The 22,803-nt window shown below is 39.1% G+C and overlaps 1 pseudogene; it reads right to left on the reverse strand.

The window, feature by feature from the left end:
- Positions 1-9,854: 9,854 nt before the first annotated feature.
- LOC133140772 (cilia- and flagella-associated protein 57-like) overlaps positions 9,855-22,803 on the reverse strand; it is a 31,948-nt pseudogene continuing 18,999 nt past the window's right edge.

Consider the following 22,803-nt stretch of genomic DNA (forward strand, 5'->3'; position numbering starts at 1 on the left):
TGTTAATGTAGGCTACAGCCAAGGAAGATACTCACTCTTTTGGACTCAGAGCCTGCCTTCTCAAGATTGTTTTATAGTCTTCTTAAAATAGCATTTGTTTTCTGAGTCCGGGGATAATTCATTTGCATATGAAAAAGGGGAACCCTAAATATGTGATGCTGGGGGGAATGGACATCTCATATTATCTATCCTTTCCACTTTTATTTCCTATTGAACAGAAATTAGATCTTCTACGTGGCTTTGGAAACTTACAGCGTTGAGCCATGACTTTGAGCTTGGATATGTCAGATGCCTCTATCCTTTCGGGAGTAACTGACATTGATGTGGTCCCTGAGGGAGAGGATGGGGACCCTGAGACATGCAGATGAGGTGACTCAGATTCACGATGATATTCTTTTGGATAATGCATCCCAGAATCATTACTAGCCAGTGAGCAAAAATACCTTGATCAAGCCCCCGTATTCTTACCTTGCCTTACTCTGTGTGAGTTTTGCAATTTTATTAATCCCCACAGCTGACTTTCTGAGGGAGCACAGCGTTGTAATACCCACTGCTGCATTCAGTTCAGCTGCTGCCCTGCCACACACATTCAGCCCTCTTTTCATTTCGACACCTGCAGTCTGGATATTCGCACAGGGGAATCCCGACACCTTCTTTAATGCAAATATTTAATCATGTGGCAGCAGCTAACTGCATAAAAGCATGCAGAAATTGTTAATGACAGAGGTCAGAGGAGGGCCAGACTGGTCGAAGCTGACAGGAAGGTGACAGTAACACAAATAACCGCAAATTACAGTGGTATGCAGAAGAGAATCTCTAAACACAAAACTCTCCAAACCTCTAAGTAGATAGGCTACAGCAGCAGAAGACTAATGAATAACACATACTGTATATATACACTCACTGAACACCTGTACACCTACTTATCCATGGGATTATCTACTCAGCCAATTGTTTGACAGCAGTGCAATGCATACAATCATGCAGATATGGGTCAGGAGCGTCAGTTAATGATCACATCAACCATCACAATGGAGAAAAATGTGATCTAAGTGTCTTTGACCATCGAATGATAGTTGGTTTGTGTAAAAAGGCAATTCTACAATCGAAAAAGACTTACAGACCATTTTCTTAACTTAACTTGTCCAATAAAGTTTTCAGATGATAGCTCCACCAAACATGCTCCAATGGTGCTTTCAAATTTAACCTTTGACCTTTTTCTGGTAATTGTCATTTATAAATGACTTTGTTTCCCAAAAAGCCCCAAGACATAAGGAAATGCATTTAATCCCCTATTAAACACTCAGAATGTAATCACAATGTTTATTTATTTTTCATTTTCAACTCCAAAAACAATATAACAATTCATTTTCTATCACAAACATGAATGTTATAGAAGATAGGAGAACAATGAGCAGTCACGCAAATTACCTGTTCCTTGCATGCAGAGCACCTCAGCCACTGTGGTCTTATACCTATACCAATTTCTTTCATGAAAGGTGATCTTGAGACAATCTTAAACATATCCAAAGTTGAGGATGGTGGCACACTTCTAACACCCCATTTTGGAGGCGTCAATTTATGCCTAAATTGATTTAATTGCCTTTTTCATAAGCTACATCTTCCTTGTTAATCACCTAATGCATTTCCATTTTTTAGTCTTTTTAACAGTCTCTCATAAGACTTACTTGACAAAAAAAGGAAAGTGAAAATTAGTTTAGTTTTTGAGATATGACCCCCTGAAAATGGCATCTTGTGCAAAGAAAAAATCACATTTATGGCCCGATATCTTCAAAATGAAAAGAGTGAGCTTAATGATTTTGACACCAGTTTTGAATTCTCCACACTAAGTATTCCCAAGATACCAAATATTAAATTATTTGGCAGCTGGCTTGTAGAATTATGGGCATTTAAAAATCAGTTTTCATGCAAATTACCACTTTTCAAGTGATGGCCCCCTAAATTTTAGAAGGCTCTAGCACAAAAACAAAGCAGCATATGAAGCTCAGACTTCTATTCATCATCATTGCCTACCAGCACACACAAAAAAATTAAATAAATTGAAGAGATGCTGCGCTGCACTGCAGCGCCACTACAGTATGTAGTAAATATTTACCCCTAAATGGTACTTTGGTACAGTCCTATGGAGTGTTTGTTTTTATTTATTTATTACTTATATTATATCATTATATTATTTATATGCATATACGTATTTTAGAAAACATCTTTAGGAACCACAACAAATTTTTTTCAACAAGATTTTGTGAGAATTATCCACTTCAAACTTAACTAACCATGATAGCCTTCTACCATGTGCTTGAAAGCATGTCACTGTCTCTGTTACTTCCTCTGCATACCAAAGGTTTGATCATATGACCAAAAATTGTAGCTTTACTGGATAAAGGAAAAGTAATGTGCATCATTTATGCGTGACAAAGCTCCATAGAAGGTTAAGCAATACTGTAAGCTTTTTGGCATAACGTGATGATTTTAAGACGTTTCATGCACTGATTGCATTTTTTATACTGCCCATACAAACATTTATCTTCAGTAAATGCCTAACATCAATTAAATGAAAAAACATGAAAACAGCTTGGAGGAAGTCAATGAAATCTAGTGAATGAGATTTCAAGCATAATTCTTAATCATTATAATCATGCAATGCAAATGTAATCAAACAAGACTTTAGATAGTGCCTAAAAACCTCTGATGCCTATTGAAGAGAATCAAAAACTCCTTGTGTCATTGTACTCTAATGCTTATTTTTGGTTGATAAGTTTGTCTTTTATTTTGAGAGAATGCAGGCAAAGGTTATGGAACACTATATCAGGGGTAAAACAAGTCTATTAACCTGTCCCATAGCTAAGTGGGTGGCAGATGCTGCTTCAGCCAAGTGGTGACAAGAAAAGGCGGACACTTCAGAACTGTGCCCAGGGTGCTGAGTGGTGGAACAATCTCCACACAGAACATTGGCTGGTACTCGCTAGCAATGAAGTGACTAGTAACATTGAAGCAGATGCCACAGTCATTGGTGAAAGCTGTCGGTCTGTGCTGTGGCTGCAGCATATCCTGCTGGACTGGGAAGGTGGGTCGCAGTCCAAGGGAATCCATAACTCCTGGTGTCCTGTCCTGGAGAGGCAACATAATATATGCATGCTGCAGATGCTCACCCAGGCTACATTTCATCTGTGTGGGCCAGCAGTGTTGTCCAACCTTACCTATGGAGCACACAAACAAGCTTGCACTCAGGACAGTATGTTGTGTACTGACATCATAATTGTTTCTGTATATTACTGTTCATATTGCAAGCATTAATAAATGAATCCTTGACAACATTGTCTGCAGGGAGTATTATAGGCATGGAATGCTCAGGGCCCCGTTCCAAACTGAAATAAAATGCTCCCTTCACTTCTTCCCTCCAATAGAGCGAGCGCTCCAGTGACGTGGAGGGAAGGGGCCGGAGCGTTTTCAATTTGGAACAAAATGCTCGACACAATTTAGCTATATAAATGCGTACGTGCGACAATAATAGGCTACAACGAACGCTACAACAATCAAATCGTATTGATTATAAACGGGTATTACAATTAGGCATAAAAGTTACTTGCAGAGCAATGATAAATGTGTATTTATATTGTTAATGAACTTGTTAATATTTGGTAATACAATTGTTATAGTGTTTATCGAACGTTATGAAGCAGTTTAATTCTTGGTGGGATGATATAGACAATGATTTTGCTATCGCCATGTTTTTTTGTTTTTTTCTCTCATCTTTACATTTCACCTCAGCTTTATACTGTATATCATCTTACAGTTTTTAATAGCTACACGCTCCTTTTGTAGATTGTAAGACCACTTTCTGGCCCCCAGAGTTAGGCTATTAATTATATTCAATGAAACACAAACTGCTGCTTGGTGTATCCGGGAAAAAGGCTCACCTCGATATCATACACGCATTCACTTAAGTTATATTGAGCAGACATCGTGATAAGCACATCCAAATCATTATGTCCTGAATGCCTGGCTTGTTTCAGTCAAACCATACAAGTATGTTAAACCTTACAAGGTGAAATTAACAGTAGGCTAAGACAGTCAAAGCAGGACAAACTTAGTTAAATTATATTATAATATAATATATTATATTCTAGATTTAGCTAAAACAAACTTAGCTAAAATTATATTATTCCACTTGCCCAGAAAATTAGTGAGAGTACTGATTACGCTAGCAAGCTTATGTTCATTCATATTCAGCTTCATTATCCCAGCCTGGGGACATTCTTGTTACAGGCAGATGTGTACCATAAAACTGTAAGCCATGGCTGCATAAAACACAGGAAAGAGACTACAATGAAATTACCACACAGCCAACGATCAGGCCATAAAATATGATGATTCCATTCAAATCTAATTACAATTTCTACAATACAGGTATTGACATTGTGTTAATATCTGTGCAGATTTGGCACAGCTAAGTTTCAGATTTCTAACATATAGCTACAGTAAGCAAAGCTGCCTGTGCTCACTGATGTTCAAAACAAACTTATGTTTTTTGGAACAAACAAAAAATTGATATTCCCCCCAAAAGTAACATGCAGCTTTCACACATTTCATGTTGACAAATTCATGTTAGGCTAACTTTACCATAGTTCACTTATAAATTAACTTTTGTAACATTCTACCGATAGAGAACGGTGCCGTCAATTAAAAGAGAAGTCGGCAGAACTGAAGGGTCGCAATGCATTTTGCTTCACGCAGTGATGTTTTTTGTTGGCTCTATTGGCGGGCAATTGATGGACAATGAATCGTCCCTCAACTTGGTTAATTGCAATTCACCCGTTGGTGGCAGCCAGTAGCCCAGGTGTCTTTACTCCTTGAGGGATCTGAAGTTTTTTCAAATTGATTTTCTACATAAAGTTGTATTTTTCAGTGATTCATGCCATTCCATGTTCTTAGTTTGTAGTCTAAGCTAGCTAACACATTAGCTCATTTCCGCTACTGTATGTAATGATATCTAGCTTGTAGTTTTTCTTTTTTTTAAATAATGGGTACCACCACATTCCTAAAGCGATTAGAGGAAAGTTCGTTGGCGTCTGAAATGAAGGAAAGAATCGCGACACGGTGCATGGATTTTCTAAAAGAAGTGATGACAAAGTACCAATTGCGCTTACCTGCTTCTATTGAAATGTTGCGCAAATTGCAATTGACAAATTAGATTCCCAATGGAGGAATGTAGCATCAGCAGGCTTATAATGTGTTCAGGCCATTGACAACTTTTGGCTGGAAGTCGAAGCATTCGAAAATGCTGGAAGAAATGTTTTCAGGAATTAGCACTGGGTGCCATCACACTTCTTACTCTGCCTTTATCCAATGCCCATGTCGAGCAAGCATTTTCCCTGATGACTTTACTAAAAGATGACACAAGAAATCGAATGGGACTGCCGCTCCTGTCCAGCATTATGGATGTGCACACTGGCCTGACCAGAAAAGGATGGACATCTGCAAAGATCAAACCTCTACGGGTGTTGTTGGGGAGAATTGATTCATCAATGTATTAACCAGTCGAGCAGGCTTTATCTTTACTGTACAAAGTTCTTCAAGTTAAAAAAGATGTAGGCCTATTTCAAGTTCAAATTCCTTGTAAAGGTAAACGTGTTTTTTATGCATGCCCATTTTGTGACTTAACAAAATTAACGACACATTTTTATGATTTGCATACAAAAATAATATGCAATTCACAAAACAAAGCAATGACTGTGAAATCATACGATTAATGCAAATTGATCGCGGTTGTCTCAAATCATCGCGATCACACTACAATCGTGACAGCCCTACCTGTTATAAGCAAAATGAATATGGTTAGAACAATCCAAGAGCTAATATGTATTGAAGCTTCCCTTTCCCCTCAAGAGGCTAATTATCAATTGCCAGGTGATCATTGGTGTTCTTATGTGACCTGCCTGCTTAAATGCAGGTTATAGCCTAATAATAATAATAATAAATTATCGTTCTAATACAACTGACAGTGAATGCACATGCAGTTATGGTCCTTCTACTTACTTGGGCTTGTGGGATTAAAGCGGACAGTTTTCACTTCTCTTTTCTTCAACATCTCTCTATACGTATGTGCAGTGCAACTCAGGACACACTCAGACGGTATATTCACATATGACGCCACTTCAGTCAGCAGGCTGTCCTTCTCCGTGCACTCTCTGCCAGATGACACACACACCAGCATGGCTGGTACGAACCAGCAATAAAGCCCAAAAGAATAGATCCTTCCCATTTTAATCCAGTACGCCAGTGATTCGATGAAGCAGTTTTTTGTTTCACAATTCCAATAGGTAGTACAATGACAGAACCTCACATTCCTATTATCAGCCCCACCTTCCAAAGCAAATAGAAGCAAACACTCTAAAGTGTGCAGCCCCTTTCTGATATGTGTAACTGCCTGTGTGCACACAGACAGGCATATTTTTCAAGTACTCTGCCAACGGTGATCTAGTAACAGATTATTTTTAGCGGACAAGTTCATGAATACAAATGGTTGTATTCAGAGATATTGCAGAGCCACTGAGAAATTTAAAAGAACACCAACAACATAGCCATCTTTAAAGGCAGTACATTTATAATTTTCACGCAATATTCACCTTTTTTCTAGCCCTATAATTTCACAAAGCAGTTTTACTTTCTGTCAAAGGAATACAAAGCCTTTATTTTAGTCAAAAGCATAATATAAAATATTCCAACAATATGCATACATCAAATAAAATAAAATGAGCATAGGCCCAAGATTAGCTTTATTGCACAAAGCATGAACGCGATATTCATAAATTATCCGAATCTGTTACAGTGAGTGCTATATGTTTGCATTGGTTGGCACTTCCATTCAAAATAGCACTTTTCAACCTCAATATAATCACCCATTTCAAAACCAATCTCAATACCATTTTGCAGTTCTACTACAATGACTGAATTTGGAATTTGGTACTGCCGTTTCTGTGTTATGCATACCCTTAAAAACCCTTAAAATGTCCATAATTCAGAAACATGCATGCTTTTTCTAATTTCATGACATTTCGTACATTTTATTAAATTCTAAATTTTGACAATGAATTGTCCATAGACTTAACTTGGTGAAACACAATGCTAAAACATTACTGATCCTAATCTGAAGTTAACGTAACACAATGTGATAGCGAGAACAGGCCATTTAGCCCAGCAATGCTCGCCTATTCAGCCCAGCAATGCTCACCTATTCAGCCCAGCAATGCTCGCCTGGCAGTTCTAAACGGACTGTTATGTTCAGCAACAGATGGCATTACATATCACACCAACAGGCTAGCAGCTGCCAGTCTCACTGACTGTCCAAAATGGCAAGTACTCAATTTGTGAAAAAGTGTCCAATACAGTAAAGCGAGGGCAGCCAGGGGGGGCCAGCTAGGTCAGCGTACATAAACAGAAAACATACTGCTAAATCGCCAGCTATATTAGTTTATTAGGCTATTTATAAACGCCAACAGTGAGTGAGTTCTCTAGGCTAGCCAGCTAGCTCTAGCTACATGATAAAATGGCACTGACAGTGTTGATGCCAGCTAGTTAACTAGCTAGCAAGCCTATAGTTAGGCATTTAAAAGTAGTTATACCTTGCTTGCTAGCTGCTAGCTAGACTGGCTGATATAGGATATTTCTCATTAACGGTACACATGAGAGAACATACAATCTCACTAGGAAAGGCAAGTTCATATGCAAATACCGTGTTCATGGCAGAAAATCTCCTTAAGATTTGACTGAATAAATGTGTTTTAGACAGCAGAATTATCACTGAAAAGGATAAGAATGACACAAACTATCCTTTTAAATCATGCATTGTTATGCATGTTAGCTAACTATAAAAACAAAACCTTTGGTTGAGAACTCACTTCAACCAAGAGAATAGATAATTTAAGCCTCAACCAAGGGTCTTATTTTTGGAATGAGAACCTGTGGTATATTGTGGATATTGGCACATAGAAATGGGGAAACAAACCAAGATATACAGGCACGGGACGTGACAGGAAAACATGAATTGAAACATGGAACTAGAAAATACATAAAACAGGGAAATCAGGAAATAACACAAATGTGGGGGCATGGGATGTGACACATCAGTCTTTCCCTTTCAGTTGTGATAAGGTTAGAGGGACACGGTTTTTGACAATTCTTCCCTACAGAACTTCTCAGAATTATTGCTATCCTTGGGATACCCTCCTTTTCAGTTCAAACCACATGTTTTTCAAGTCTGGAGACTGAGATGGCCAATGCAGAACATGATTGTTGTTTTTACTTAACGATTTCTCTGTGGATTTTAATGAATGCTGCCTTTGACCAAGACTCAGCTTCCTAGCACAAGCAAACAGATTTTCTGCCAAGATGTCCTGGTACTTTGTTGAATTTATTGTGCCATTGATCTTAAATAGTACCACTGGACCACTGGCAGCAAAGCATCTCCAAAACCCAACGCCATATTTGACTGTAGGCATAAGATGCTTCTCCTGCATTCTATTTTGGCGGCTAACATGTTGATGGTGTGTATGGCCGCAACGTTCAATTTCTCATACGTCTTCCAGTCATAATTCCAATGAGGTTTGGTAAACTCAAGATGCTTGGTTTTGTTTATTGCGTTCAGTAAGGGCTTTCTTCGTGCCACCCTTCCAAAGAGTTTGCTGGTATGGAGGTGCCATTTTATGGTTTTCTTTTATAGATATGGTGACGGCCTTGTTTAGACAGGTCAAATCAGATTTTTCTTCATATCCAATTGGAATCATTTGAACAAAGTCTGAGCAGCAAAAAATGCATACTTCATTACCAGAGCAACCAATGTAGATATGCAAACAAATCAAAATTGTGCCAGAACACACTCATTCGATCTGATCACATGCAAATAACAGTCAGTCATAAAGATTGTATCTGAAAAGCGAATCAATAGAGAAATAGTCCAAGTTCGCATTGCCTCCTGTTGGCTTATAGGATTTCGGTAACCCGTGAAATCTGGAGATGTTAGCACTGCCATCCCCAATCTCATTTTTTGTTGCAGCAGGTCTGGCCATTTTAGCCAGGTCTGGTCAGTCAAATCAACAGCTTCGGCAAAAGAAATACTCTCTTCTGTAAGGGCACTGAAAAATAAAGAATAAAAGGGGCTGCTATCAGAGCTCTAGCTTAGGGCAACCACCTCGATCTCCTGGTCACGTGACCCTCCAAGTGGGTCACACTTTCAATGTTTTGGCAAATGTTTTGCATGACATTCATTCGCATGTATGTAATGTAAATGTAGCATTTTCAATACGCACACGGAGTCTGTTGTGCTTTGGCAAAAACAGTTCTTGAGATTTTATGGAAAAAAAAAAGTTTGACATTTTACAAAAATATATATATATATCCTAGTTCTAAGGAATCTCTTGCCTGAGTGAATATTTCTGAGGAAAACAGTTAAAACAACATTGACAACACAATAAACGGCATTTTCAGTGACATGACCCCATTTTATATCAGTGAGCATCTAAATACATTCTCAAAATATTTTTGTATTATTCAGTATGCTTAGAAACAAGGAGCCAGGCTGATTTTGACTAATAAATAGCATGTGAACTTCATGCATGTGTTTGACTTGTTGATGGGGGTTGGGTATTTGACAAAACCTTCAATCAATGGACCTTAATTAATATATTACAATATAAGATGGTATTATTGTACTTATTTTTTATGATCGTCACGGCCCGTTGCTGTCTGAGGATAGCGGCAAGGAGAGGGAGTTTGGGACAGAGAGGAAAGGGAGGGTGAACATTTTTTTTCAGGATAAAAAGTGTTACATAGTTTATTAAGCAAAATGCAGCATTTTACACCTCATAAGACCCATAATATTATTTAGTTTCCATGTGTCCTTTTGGAGTCACCAAATGTCCTTTTTTGGAAAACCTACACTTATATAGAACAATGCTCATTTTTGGTGATATTGTTTTCAAATTTGAAAGGGGACTTGTCCAGTGTTGTGACTTGGCTCAATTGTGTTTCTAAGTGCACAAGTCACAGCTACAATAATCTGTATCCACTCAAAAACATAAAATCTTTTCAGTGAGAAAAAAAAACTTGCACTTTCATGGTATTTGTAACTCTTGGTAATCTGTAACTTTGTTTCAGTCATATTTGATAGGGTTACCTTTCAGTAGAGATCAGGATTATGCCTGTAGTTAAAGAATAGTCAAGAATAGTAACTATTCTATGTCATTTTAAAGCTTGTGTCAAGAAAAGGGGCAATACTTTTCTGATTATTAGCCCCTGTTAAATGTGAGCTATCCCTTTATTTATGCTCACCTCAGCATATGCCTTACAAAAACAGATTTACAATACAGTAAAAGTCTTTCTATTAAGCATCCAAATCGTGTTGCATAAAAATAAAAAATAAAAAAGACCATGCAATTTTTCCATGTTTTAAAAGGCTGAATTATAGGTTATGTACAGTGAATACTGGACTGTATAATCTGTTGTCAGGAAAAGAAGGAGTTAGATGAGTGGGGGAAATTGGAGGCTGGAGGGGCTCTGAACCAGTTCTGTGTCCTTGTGGATCAGGACCTCCTGTCGAAGACGGTCGATCTCCAGACGCTGGCGCTGGATAATCCCCTCTGATTTGCTGTTGGAGCTGTCCTCTGTCTCCGAAGTGACAGGAGCAGACATCATTGAGGTTAATGCTGGAAGCAACAAAAAGAAACATACCCAGATCTAGTAAGAATTTACTTCCACTTAACTCGAATGCACGTCAAACTTGTTTATTCTTGGCTTGTGGATCTTGGCTTGGCTGACTTAAATGGGAATTTTTTTCAGCCTTTGCTCATACAAAATAATCCTATTTTCCCCACATGTACCCCCTCAGTTTTTTTATTTTCAGCCTCTCTCATATAATATTAAGTTATTTTTTTAGTTTGCCATTTGTAATAATTATTCATGGTGAGCTCAGATTATATGCTTCTAAATATGGCACAGAACATACAGTGCTTAGTATTTTCATAGTGACATAATTTTGGTTCTTTTGGCTCTGTACTCCTGCACATTGGATTTCAAATTAAACAATGAATATGAGGTAAAAGTGCAGACTGCCAATTGCAATTAGCACGTATTTATATCAATATCAAGTGTAGGAATTGGAACCCTTTTTATACAGTGAACCATTTTGAGGGACCAAAAATAATTGGACAATTGGCTGCTGAAACCTTTGGTGAAAAAAACTGAATAAATCAATCGGAAACATTTCCAAAACATTGGGTTTGTCAAAATCAATTGTTTGGTACATTGTTAAGAAGTAATAATGTGCAGGTGAACTCAGCAAAAGGAAACAAACCGGTAGACAACAGAAACACAGGGCTTTGCCAAAAAGAAAGAATGGGTAAACAGAATATTAATTTTATGGGATTCCAGAGTATACCAGCCTCTGTAGAATTTGCTTCTGGAAGTGGAATATGGCTGGGAAAAATATATTTGCAATATTCCAATTGGACAGGTGTTGAGGCCAATTGGGCATACCTTTGGGAAACACATTTCACATTTTACTACTTTGTTCAATCCACTTTCATCCTGTTTTACAGTTGGAGTCCCACAGAAAGGTAGCGGTGTTGCCATTTGTGTCAAGTGTAAATTTAATGTTAGCTTAATTCGCTAATAATGTGAGTTCCTGGCCCTGAATCTTGACGTTTCTAAAGGTCATGAAATTACTGTGGTCTGCAACAAATGACTCTCTATCTTCATTGTTCAACTTTTTGTCTCAATTGCACTATAATGAAATTGCTGTGGTTGGAGATCGAAACTGGGATTGTTTGATTCCACAGGGATTCATTCACACGGATAACTGTAGTAATTGGTTTCACTACATACGCAGATGCACGACTTGACGAGAGCCATGAATAAATAAATAATCAGCCATTCCCAATCCAAGGCATTCTATTCCCATTCATCTAAGGCATAGGCAAAACATATTCTACAAAGGCATACGCAAACATAGACGTGGGACAAACCCAACTCTTTGCACTCATTTATGGCTTCTTTTAGCCTGATCTGATGCTAGAACAGTATGTTGTTGCCATGAAGGGATGCACATGGTCAGCCACAATATTCAAATAGGATTTGGCATTCAAGTCATGACTGATTGGTATTAATGGGCCAAGAGTGCCAAGATAACATTCCCCACACCATTACACCACTGCCATCAGCCTGGACTGTTGACACAAGGCAGGGTGGGTCCATGGATTCATGCTGTTGGCGCCAAATGCTGACCCTACCATCTGTATGCCTCAGCAGAAATCAAGATTCATTAGACCAGGCTACGTTTTTCCAGTCTTCAACTGTCCAGTTTTGGTGAGCCTGTGCCCACTGCAGCCTTGGCTTTCTGTTCTTGGCTGACTTAACCCGACGTGTCCTTCTGCTGTTGTAGCCCATCCACCTCAAGGTTCGATGTGTTGTGCATTCTGAGATGCTTTTCTACTCACCACAATTCTACAGAGTGGTTATCTGAGTTAGTGTAGCCTTTCTATTAGCTTTGACCAGTCTGGCCATTCTCCATTGACCTCTCTCATCAACAAGATGTTTTCGTCTGCAGAACAGCCGCTCACTGGGTGTTTTTATTTTTCCAGGATGTCAGCAGTTACAGAAATACTCAAAGCAGCCTGCCCATCTAGCACCAACAATCATGCCACAAATTCTGATGGTTGTTGTGAACATTAACCGAAGCTCCTGACCCATATCTCCTTGATTTTATGCATTGCACTGCTGCCACAAGATTGGCTGATTAGATAATCGCATGAATAAGTAGGTGTACAGGTGTTCCTAATAAAGTGCTCAGTGAGTGTATATGCTCATACCACCTGTGGCCAAGACATCCATCCATCCATCCATTATCTGAACCCGCTTATCCTGAACAGGGTCACAGGGGGCTGGAGCCTATCCCAGCATACATTGGGCGAAAGGCAGGAATACACCCTGGACAGGTCGCCAGTCCATCGCAGGGCACACACACTATTCACTCACACACTCATACCTACGGGCAATTTAGACTCTCCAATCAGCCTAACCTGCATGTCTTTGGACTGTGGGAGGAAACCAGAGTACCCGGAGGAAACCCACGCAGACACGGGGAGAACATGCAAACTCCGCACAGAGAGGCCCCGGCCGACGGGGATTCGAACCCAGGACCTCCTTGCTGTGAGGCAGCAGTGCTACCCACTGCGCCATCCGTGCCGCCGCGTGGCCAAGACACAGCAAACAAAATTTCAAATCAACCATTTGGTCATTTGGTTCAAGAGTTATGCCCGTTTTCACATTTTCATATTTTTCCCTGTAACGGCGACACCTAATGACCAAGCTAAACTAAATAGTACTTGCCTACTGCCTACCTCATTCTAAAGATACCTTTCAAGTTTTGTGACTTTCTGTTCCAAAATTGTTAGCATTTTCATGATAAGCTACATCCACATTGATTTTTTTTTAATGTCAAAAAGATCTACGAATTCAAAACTAACAAGTCTGTTTTGTCTGTAAAATATGTATCAGTCTATCCCTGCTGCAATATAGCTATTTGTCTTACGTTATATATCACAATCACTTACAGCCTTACTGACAATGAAGCGGCACCATTATGGTAGCATTAAATGAGAATGCACAACATATTTTCAACAGAATAAAGTAACAAAAAATAGTGCTTTATACTAAAAGAGAATTTACTAACATACTATTATACAAATTTACACTGGACATTTTTTTCTACATGAACTCTCAAACTTACGGGCATGACTTTTAATGTGGTGCAGCTCCCGTATTAATTCCTGGTTCTCAGTGATCAGGGAGGTATTTTCCTGCATGAAGACAACAAATGCATACAAGAATCCATCAGGGTGCTTGCTTTGCCAATTTAAATACATTACATTACATTAATGGCATTTGCCAGACGCTCTTCTCCAGAGCGACGTACAGTTGATTAGACTAAGCAGGAGACAATCCTCCCCTGGAGCAATGCAGGGTTAAGGGCCTTGCTCAACGGCTCAAAGGCTGTGCGGATCTAACCACCGAACTTGCGGGTCCCAGTCATGTACCTTAACCACTACGCTACAGCACCAATTGTCAGGATATAAAACCAAACATTGGGGCTCATCCATCAACTAGCACAGTGATGATGATTACTTAATATTAATGTAACAAAGGCTTTTAGGAAAATATATTTTTAGAGTAGCCTATTAATATACAGTGCAGTCCGTATGTTCCAATATTCTGTTAGGAAATGTGACATACTTACAATATTTACAAACCGAGTGCATCTCTACCTACTACTACTACACAAGCAGAGAAGTACGATATAATACAGATATAGCCTACTTCAAAATCTATACAAAATAATCATACTGTGGATACAGAATTGGGAATGCCTGGGAAAGATTATAGGCTGGGAAGAACACTTATTATTAGGTGGGCGAAAGATTCTGTTTTGTGAAGATTTAAAATGTAATCGTTTAACTGCTGTACTGTCCAGCAATATTACATTTGATCAACCATACTGCACATAAAGTATTCAGAGCTCAACACTCACCCTTATTATTCTTAATCTTTCTTTATGATGGATTTCACTGTCCCTGGCCATCTTCCTCTTGAAGTTGGCCACGGTCTTCTCTAAGTGATCCCGTTGACGACTGTACTCCTTCTGGATGTCACTGTCCCCCCCAACCCCAATTTTCACCTGGAAACACATACACATGTTGCAAACAGAATTTCCGGCCACACCACGGCCTGGTAAGCCTGCCACACAGAATATATTGCCTTATAACTAAGGTAAGGATCACCAATAACTGATGACCTGCAATTAAAATTAAAATGGCAGACGATAAATAACCAAATATAATGAAAAAAATAAAATAGGACGGCATGAGAAGCGGCGTCAATATTGCCAGCATTCCCACAACCAGCTCCTCCATTCACCCCGATGGGATGACGTGGCGGCTACCCGACAAGCCCATTCAGGGAATGCTAAAAAAAATTAGTATAAACATGCATCCCTCACATAATGATTATGGCCACTTTCACATTCAACAACATACTGTACAATATACAAAATGAACTAAAAGCATGTTTTCATTATGGTTTGAAATAAAGAACAAAATGATAAATGGTTGATCTCTGTATGGATTATAGAATAGACTTTGAAAAAGGCTGATGATAAATAGTTTATCTCTATGCACGCATGATATGATTATGTAGTAATTATTTGCTAAACTAATTTCATTGTTACAGTACTTAAGGGAGCATTCATATTAGCAACAAGAGCAGAGGGTACCTTACCACATCAGTTTGTACGTAGGAATTATACAGCTTACAAATGCTGTCCTTCAATTCCTTGGGTTCTTGAATTAATTCCACACAGTGGTGTAGGTCTCCCCTGAACCTTTGCACCAGGGTATTCATATTACACACCTGCATCAAACATGAGGAGGGACGGGGTGAGCGATGACTACCTAGACTTTCATACATGATCTCAGTAACATACACTCAATGAGCACTTTATTAGGTATTTATTAGACTTATTTTTTAGACATGTCTTCTGCTGTTGTAGCCTATCCGCTGAGAGGTTTGACACGTTGTGTGTTCAGAGATGCTCTTCTGCATACCACTGTTGTAATGCGTGGTTATTTGCTTTACTGTCAGAAACAATGCCTTTCTACCTGCAGAACTGCTGCTCACTGGATGTTTTTTGTTTTTTTTTGCAAAATTCTCTGCAAATTCGAGACTGTTGATGAATGTGTGCTGAATGGCCTGTTCATTACAGCATGTTACTGTATGTTATGTCCTTATGTTATGATGTTTTGGCCAGACAATGATGGTACTTATATTATAGCAGAAGATTTAAACTTCACTGCTGGGAACCATTTGAGGATGTGATGCTGAAGTGCTCAAGGAGCCCCACTACTACTGATGTTACCAGCCTGGCTTCTATTGTCATCTTTCAGTGGCAGAAGCAATATGAAGGGCAGACATAATTAAGTAAAGCTAAATTTAGTTTTGCCATGTAGCACTGTGTATGTTAGCAAAATTAGTCAAAGGTAGACACGTTTAAAAATGAATTGCCAATTTGTAATATTGAATGTTACACACCCTCTGCATCTCTTTACGTTTGTCTTCATCTGTGACCTTCAGCTTCAGTTTGAGCTCTGTAATGTTCAGTTCCAGCTGGGTGTTTTTTCTCTTGAATTGCCCCAGTTCCTCTTCCATCTACCAAGAATAAAATACACCAATATTATTCACAGTTATGGTGCAATTTCCACTTATTTATTCCTGCACATGCCAGATAACTTAGTTAACTTGGGTCCCACAATTCAGGTTTATGTTTGGTTAACACGGGTCCTGAACCAATTCTCCATAGTGAACACTCAAAGCTTAAAAATGGTTTTATACCCTTGCCCTCATCTATGCCTCACCACAATATTATCACGGAGGTCAACAGAGAGTTCCTTGGTCGTCATAACTTGGTTTTGTCCTGACATGCAGTGTGAATTGTGGGACCTTGTATACACAGGTGAGTGCCTTTCTAAACTATGTCTAATCAATTCAATTTGCCACAGGTGGCCTTCTATCAAGTGAAATCAAACTGAACTCAAAAAAACCTCATCGCTCAGCACTAGGTTCTGATCAGGGGAACTGACTTGCCAAGAGGGGGGAGGGTGCTGCCACACCCCCACACCCCCACTTCCGCTGCCCCTGGTCACCACAGATGGTGGCTCACATGTCTTCATTGATGATGTAACTGCTGATAGCAGCAATATAATTCATTGTGCATTAAGTGTGCATCTGCTCAAGTTCAACCAATTACCTCCATTCATTGTACCTCTACTTCATTGCACAGTACAGGAAATTCTTGACTAGCCAAATCAGTCACTCGATCTGAATCCAACTGAACATGCATTTGCTGAAAATATTTAATTGGCTAAGCAACAACAGAGGTCTTGTTTTTTTTAATCAAGTCTATGGAACATATAGTTGAAAACATCACTGAGAACATGGTATTTACCTTTTGAATCTGTTCTCTCATCTCTATAATACTGTTCTCTCTGGGCTCAATTTGCTTTTTCAGTTCATTGATTTTATACTCCAGCACAAACTTGAATTTTTCCAGGTCACTGTTCTTCATCCTCATGTCATAGTTGCTCTTTTCCTGCAATGCATTTCAAGTCATTATAATGTTATGTTGTGTACTTGTTTCCTATAAAAAATAATATCTATATTAGTTGTATGTTTTACTATAGAGATTAACAAGCTCTAACTGAGCTCTGAAAACAACTCAGTGATATCACTGAATTAGGAGTGCACCAAGATGGCAGTGCTGTTACAACATGTGGTTTATTATAAAACTGTGAGTTAAATTCAATATGTATTAACCTAAATGTGAAACAATTGATAAAGGTTTTTGACCAGTAATGCATTCCAATTGTAAGAAACCAAATGAGCAATACATTTAGAGCAAGCTACAGCTGCAGAGGCTGTTTTATTGCTTTCTACTGTGAAAATGTTACAGGTAAAGGACAAGAAAATTGGAAAGTTGCTCCTGGAAATGTTTTCATTCCAATAATGCCTAGAAGATGTGATATAAAAATCTATAATGGTGGAACTGTGTCCGGCTCTACTGACTGACCTTATCCTGAATGGCCTCATCCCGCTCATGAATCTCCCTCTTCAGGCCCACAATGTCATTCTCCAAAGACTTTATGACACCCTGGAGCTTCTGCTGTTCCAATCTCAGTTTTTCAGTCTCCAGGTTCTTGTCACCAATCTCCCTCTGTAAGCGGCTGAACTAGCATGGCATGATGGACAGATGCAAAAAAAGAGAAAAAGAAAGCATAGCTAAATAGAGGCACATATTTCAATAGTCAGAAAAGACTGATCTAATGAGTGGCAGTGCAAAGCATTGTGATTCTCAGTAGGTCTATGAGGCAGGGCTCAGTCCGTGGACAGCTTGATCTGCTGTCAGGACGTAAATATATTATGGTCGGTCAAATCCTCCAAACGACCACAGGTGTATAGTCCAGTGGAAAGTAAAAGGATTTTCCTGCAAGTGACAAATTTTTACGTTTCCTTAGACTAGGGACATCTAGTGGAAAGTGGGGGCTCTGTTGTCCGGATTGTGAAAGTCCCACTTGTTGACAGTGAAGGTACCCTAGGGTCAGTCTGTGCAGTCCCTACACAAACCAGGACTTTCACTTTAAAAAGCCCCTTCGCAGTTTCCGCCTAGTGGCCATGACACCAGCACCCCAAGACTGCTTGACTCAGACATTCAGTGAAGAGAAGAGCAAATTGTGGAGGTCTAAAGGAACTGCCCAAGATCGAAAGCACCCCCCACTCATCTGTGCAACATGGTGGCTCATATTATGGTACTCATCAATTACTAAAATTACCTTAGTAATTTACTCATAATTTACTAATACATTATGAGTAATACTATAAATATTGCACATCTATAACCATAAAAAATAATCACAAGTAGGGTTGCCAAGGGAGGGAATTTTCTAGGTAACTTTTGGACATTTTCTGATTTTTGGGGGAATTTTCAAGCTCATGACCCCAAGCTCATGGTTATTTAGGAAAGTAAACTTTTGCAGCTTAATTTTTCCTTCTTTCTGACACATTAAAACCACCCCAAAAATAAGCCTTCAAACAGTAAGGGTTAAGAAATAATTTAGGCCAATGATCAAAGTAATCTCACATTCAATTTTCTCTGAACAGATAATAAAAAGGACTACAAAAGACAGATTTATGAAAATTAACTCCAAAAGAAACTAAATACTAAAAGTGAAAGATTAATTTCTCTCTTCATGGTGTATGACTTAATTTATAAACTTTTAAAGAAACTACCAGAAGAAATGTTATGAAATGTGTGAAAAGTCCAGACTGGGTGTAAAGGGTCCTAGAAGGGGTGTAACTGTACAAAATAAATATTGCTTCAATATTCAATATTGTATCTCTGAGAAATGCCCAGTGCCTTAAAAGCCTTTTTGAAGAAAAGACAGCATGCCGCATATATGACTGATTAGTCCATTTACCTTCTTCCGCATAATGCCAATTTCATCTTTCCACTGCAGGCTGGTATCCTTCTCCTCCTTCAGAATCCATTCATACTTAGCCCGGATGTCCAGGATCTCCCGATCCCCATCCTCCTCTATCTGCCTGATCATCTCCTCATACTCTTTCTGCTGTTGTTGGGCCTTGTCCTCACTCTTGGACAAATAGGAAGGAAATGGGAATGTCAAGAGAAGAGGACTACTCGGTCAGGCTGACTACATTGACAGTTTGTTCTACAGTTGTTTCTTTTATTCAAAAAAGGCTGTTGGAGCAGTTTGACTATTAATCCCTGGTCAGATGAAGGGAGCATGACAGCACACATGTATTCAAAGAAACTGTAGCTGTTCACCTATTTTCATCTGCCCTGAACACTGATCCCATTTTTACCTCCTTGAATTTGATGTGGTTCTCTTTCAACCTGGACTCGTAGTGTTGGGTGTGGTCCTCCAGTGCCTGTGTTTTTCTCTCCTCAGAATTCCGAAGTTGCTTCTCGTATTCCTCCTGCATTTTTTGGGACTTGTGCTGCAGCTCCTGATACCTCTCATACTCCAGCATCAGATTCTGGAGACTGGCTGATTCTGCCAGGGTAAGAGGGAGAGCAAGGGAGAGCCTCAATGACACGTCTTCAGTTTTACAAACTTTCAGCCACAGTATGGCTATAAATATATATATATAGTATAAGTATAAATATCATCAATGCTTACCAAGATCTAGCTTCTCCTGAGTGTTCCTTTCCATCATTTTTTCCATGGATTCGTTGTGGTCCAATTCCATTTTTTCTTTCTCAGCCTTAAGAACCTAATTGTGGGAATATCAGGTTACATTTTTTCAGAACAGTATTTCCCCCCTACTTCCTTCTGGGATTGGAATTGCTCATTGTACCTGTGAACTGACCATTGTGGCAGTTGACAGGAATAATGCAGTGGTACTACATAAAGGAGAGGGGTATTATTTATAAATATATATATACTTGGTGGTGTTACTAAAAGCACATCTCTGCAGAGTCTGCAGAAATATAGCCATCGAGTTGAGTAATAGCAGCTCACCTGGTATTTTGTTTTTAGAGACTCGATCTCTTGAATGAACTTATCAGTCATCTCTTTGACCTCCTTTTCATGATCCATGCCCTTCAACCGAAGCTGGAACTGATTCTCTACTTTCAGCTCCTCAACCCTTGTTTTTAGTTCCAGCATGTTCTGGTTCTGAAAAGTTGGTGATAAAGTAGAGAATAAATAAATTTAATCTGTAGAAACATTTGCAGGCTACATGTACCACTGTTACAACCCGGTCTAGGGTCAGGCTGTAACAGGGTAAAGGATAGAGATGTGGGGAGTGGGAAAAAACACTGCAGGCTGATGAGTAACTCTGCTTCACTTGATCTAGTGACCTATACTCAAGGCAACATGCGTGTTGTGTAATGTTGTCAAATTCACGTCACGTGTGTAATGTAGGCTACAAACCCACTGTGACAGCATAATTTACAGCTTATAAATTTATCATCTTGCAATTTCTGCTTTGTAAGCACTAGCCTACAGACAACTGTGAGCATACGATAAAGCTAGGCTATCTTTATTGTTCCTTTTTGTCAAGCCTGCTTTGGTTATATTCTTGCCATCAGGAATGAAAATATGTGTATAATTAGAATGTTGCAAATCGTGAGTTCACCAGTATGCTTGTCGCATTGCATTCAGGGAATGCAGATTGGTGTCATTGTGAAAGCGTTCGTTGCCAGAAACTACACTTTCTTTCAAACGCAATTGGAGGTTACTAAAGCTGTTATTCGATTCAAAGTTCTTGATACTGTCTTTATTCTGATGAAGAATGATCCTGCCGTGTTCGTCATCACAAACTAATGAGGTTTCCTTTAAGACAATCTTACTAGATTGACTTGCATTGAATCAAGAAAATAAAACATGCCCATGACAAACTGTTTCCCATTCCGAAAAATGCTACCCCGTTTAGTTTATAGTTCAGCATGTGTACCTTGTCCTCTAGGTCAGTCTTGGTTATGAGGATCTCCTCACTGTAGTAGATGGCTTTGTCCCGCTTCAGGCCATGCCTCTCCTGGTCTATGATCTTCCAGATGAGCAGGCAGCCATCTTCTGCTACGGTCAGTAGGAACTGGTCATCAACGGTAATGATCATCTGAGGACACACACAATTTAAGACTGAATTTTACGCAGCAAATTTGGGTATCAGCATTTTTAACCAATCAACATTGTGAGACAAACTCGGTCTCAGTTGATGCCAAAGTTTGATTTTGTTCAACTAAAAAAAATGACATCATTGCCTTTCAATTATTCAGTCATGATGAATGTTGAGTCCAGTCATATAATTCTTTGCACTGTAAAATCAAAGAAGGAGCTGCAACAGAAGAAGACAGCCGGGACACATTTCATGTTTTTTGTGCATCAGGGCACGCAGGTATAAGAGGAGAGCTTTCAAATTGATAACTTTATTACCTAATAGATTACAGTGCCCCATTCCTGGTTTTCTCTATTATTGAATATTTGTCACACTGAATGGTTTCAGATCTTATTCAGAATATGCTCAAGAACCAAGTGTATTTGTCCTGGATTCATGCACTTATTTTTTTGTTATTACAATTGTACCAGACATCTGTTCCAAATGTCCCGCACATATTGTATGCCTGCTCTACAATTGTAATATCGGACAACGTTTACATTTGTTTAAATTGTACATGCACCGTTGGTGATCACCTCAAAAACAACATCACTTATTGTAGCAGACAGGTGTACGCTCTCTGAAATCACATTTCACACATTTCTTTTAATCACATAACATTTGATTAACTGAGTAAGAAGTGAAAAATGCCGGTTCTCTCCTACCCTAATTAAATGAGGGAAGGAAGCCTCAGTGTTATTCCAAGTCGCATCTAAGGGGGCAGACTAATAAGGCCTGTCAAAAATGTATGTTTTATTACATTTGTCTGTTCGGTGGAGATTCTGAGTGCAACAACAAAGGCATATTTGTGAAACAATCATTCTTATTTGTTAACCAATTATGGTTTATATTTATTTAATTATTTATGAGACAATAATAACCCCATAATGCAGCCGACCTCTAATTTGTTGTCCAGATTTTAAGGTTTTTGTTGTTCCTAGCCCTGTTAAATCATGAAATCATTTGTCAAAGCTTACCACTAGCTTATTAAACTGAAATTTCAAAACAGCTGACATGGATGACTGCACCTCCTTGGTGCTCTTGTGAACCATTGCTGGAATTCTCCAGAAATGCTCCAATCTCCAGAAATATTTACTCAACCTCATCAGGTGATACCATTCTATAGCTTTGATTACGTACTTGAAGTTTTCAGATGAAAACTCATGTCAAACTCAGTCAAATTTTGTGACGTATCCAAAGTATGGAGCCGGTCACATGGCCTGGAAATTGGCTACCCTATGGACAGCATCACATGTCTTGCTGCAATGTTAACCATTTTGCTGCAGACAGGGTTTGCACGTTAACAGATGGGTACCTTGGTGATTGGTGCTGCATGGGCCTGGTACTCTATCCAGTCCTTATGTGTCGGTAAGGGATATTTCATAACCCTGACAGTCCCAGATGAGGTGCCTGTGAAAAGCATTCGACCAGAGAGGGAGAAAGCTACTGCTGTGTAGGTCACATCTACAGCTGGCACGTCTTTCAGTATCTGTCAATCAGAGAAAA

The sequence above is a fragment of the Conger conger genome, chromosome 11, assembly GCF_963514075.1.
Source record: "Conger conger chromosome 11, fConCon1.1, whole genome shotgun sequence".
NCBI classification, from domain to species: domain Eukaryota; kingdom Metazoa; phylum Chordata; class Actinopteri; order Anguilliformes; family Congridae; genus Conger; species Conger conger.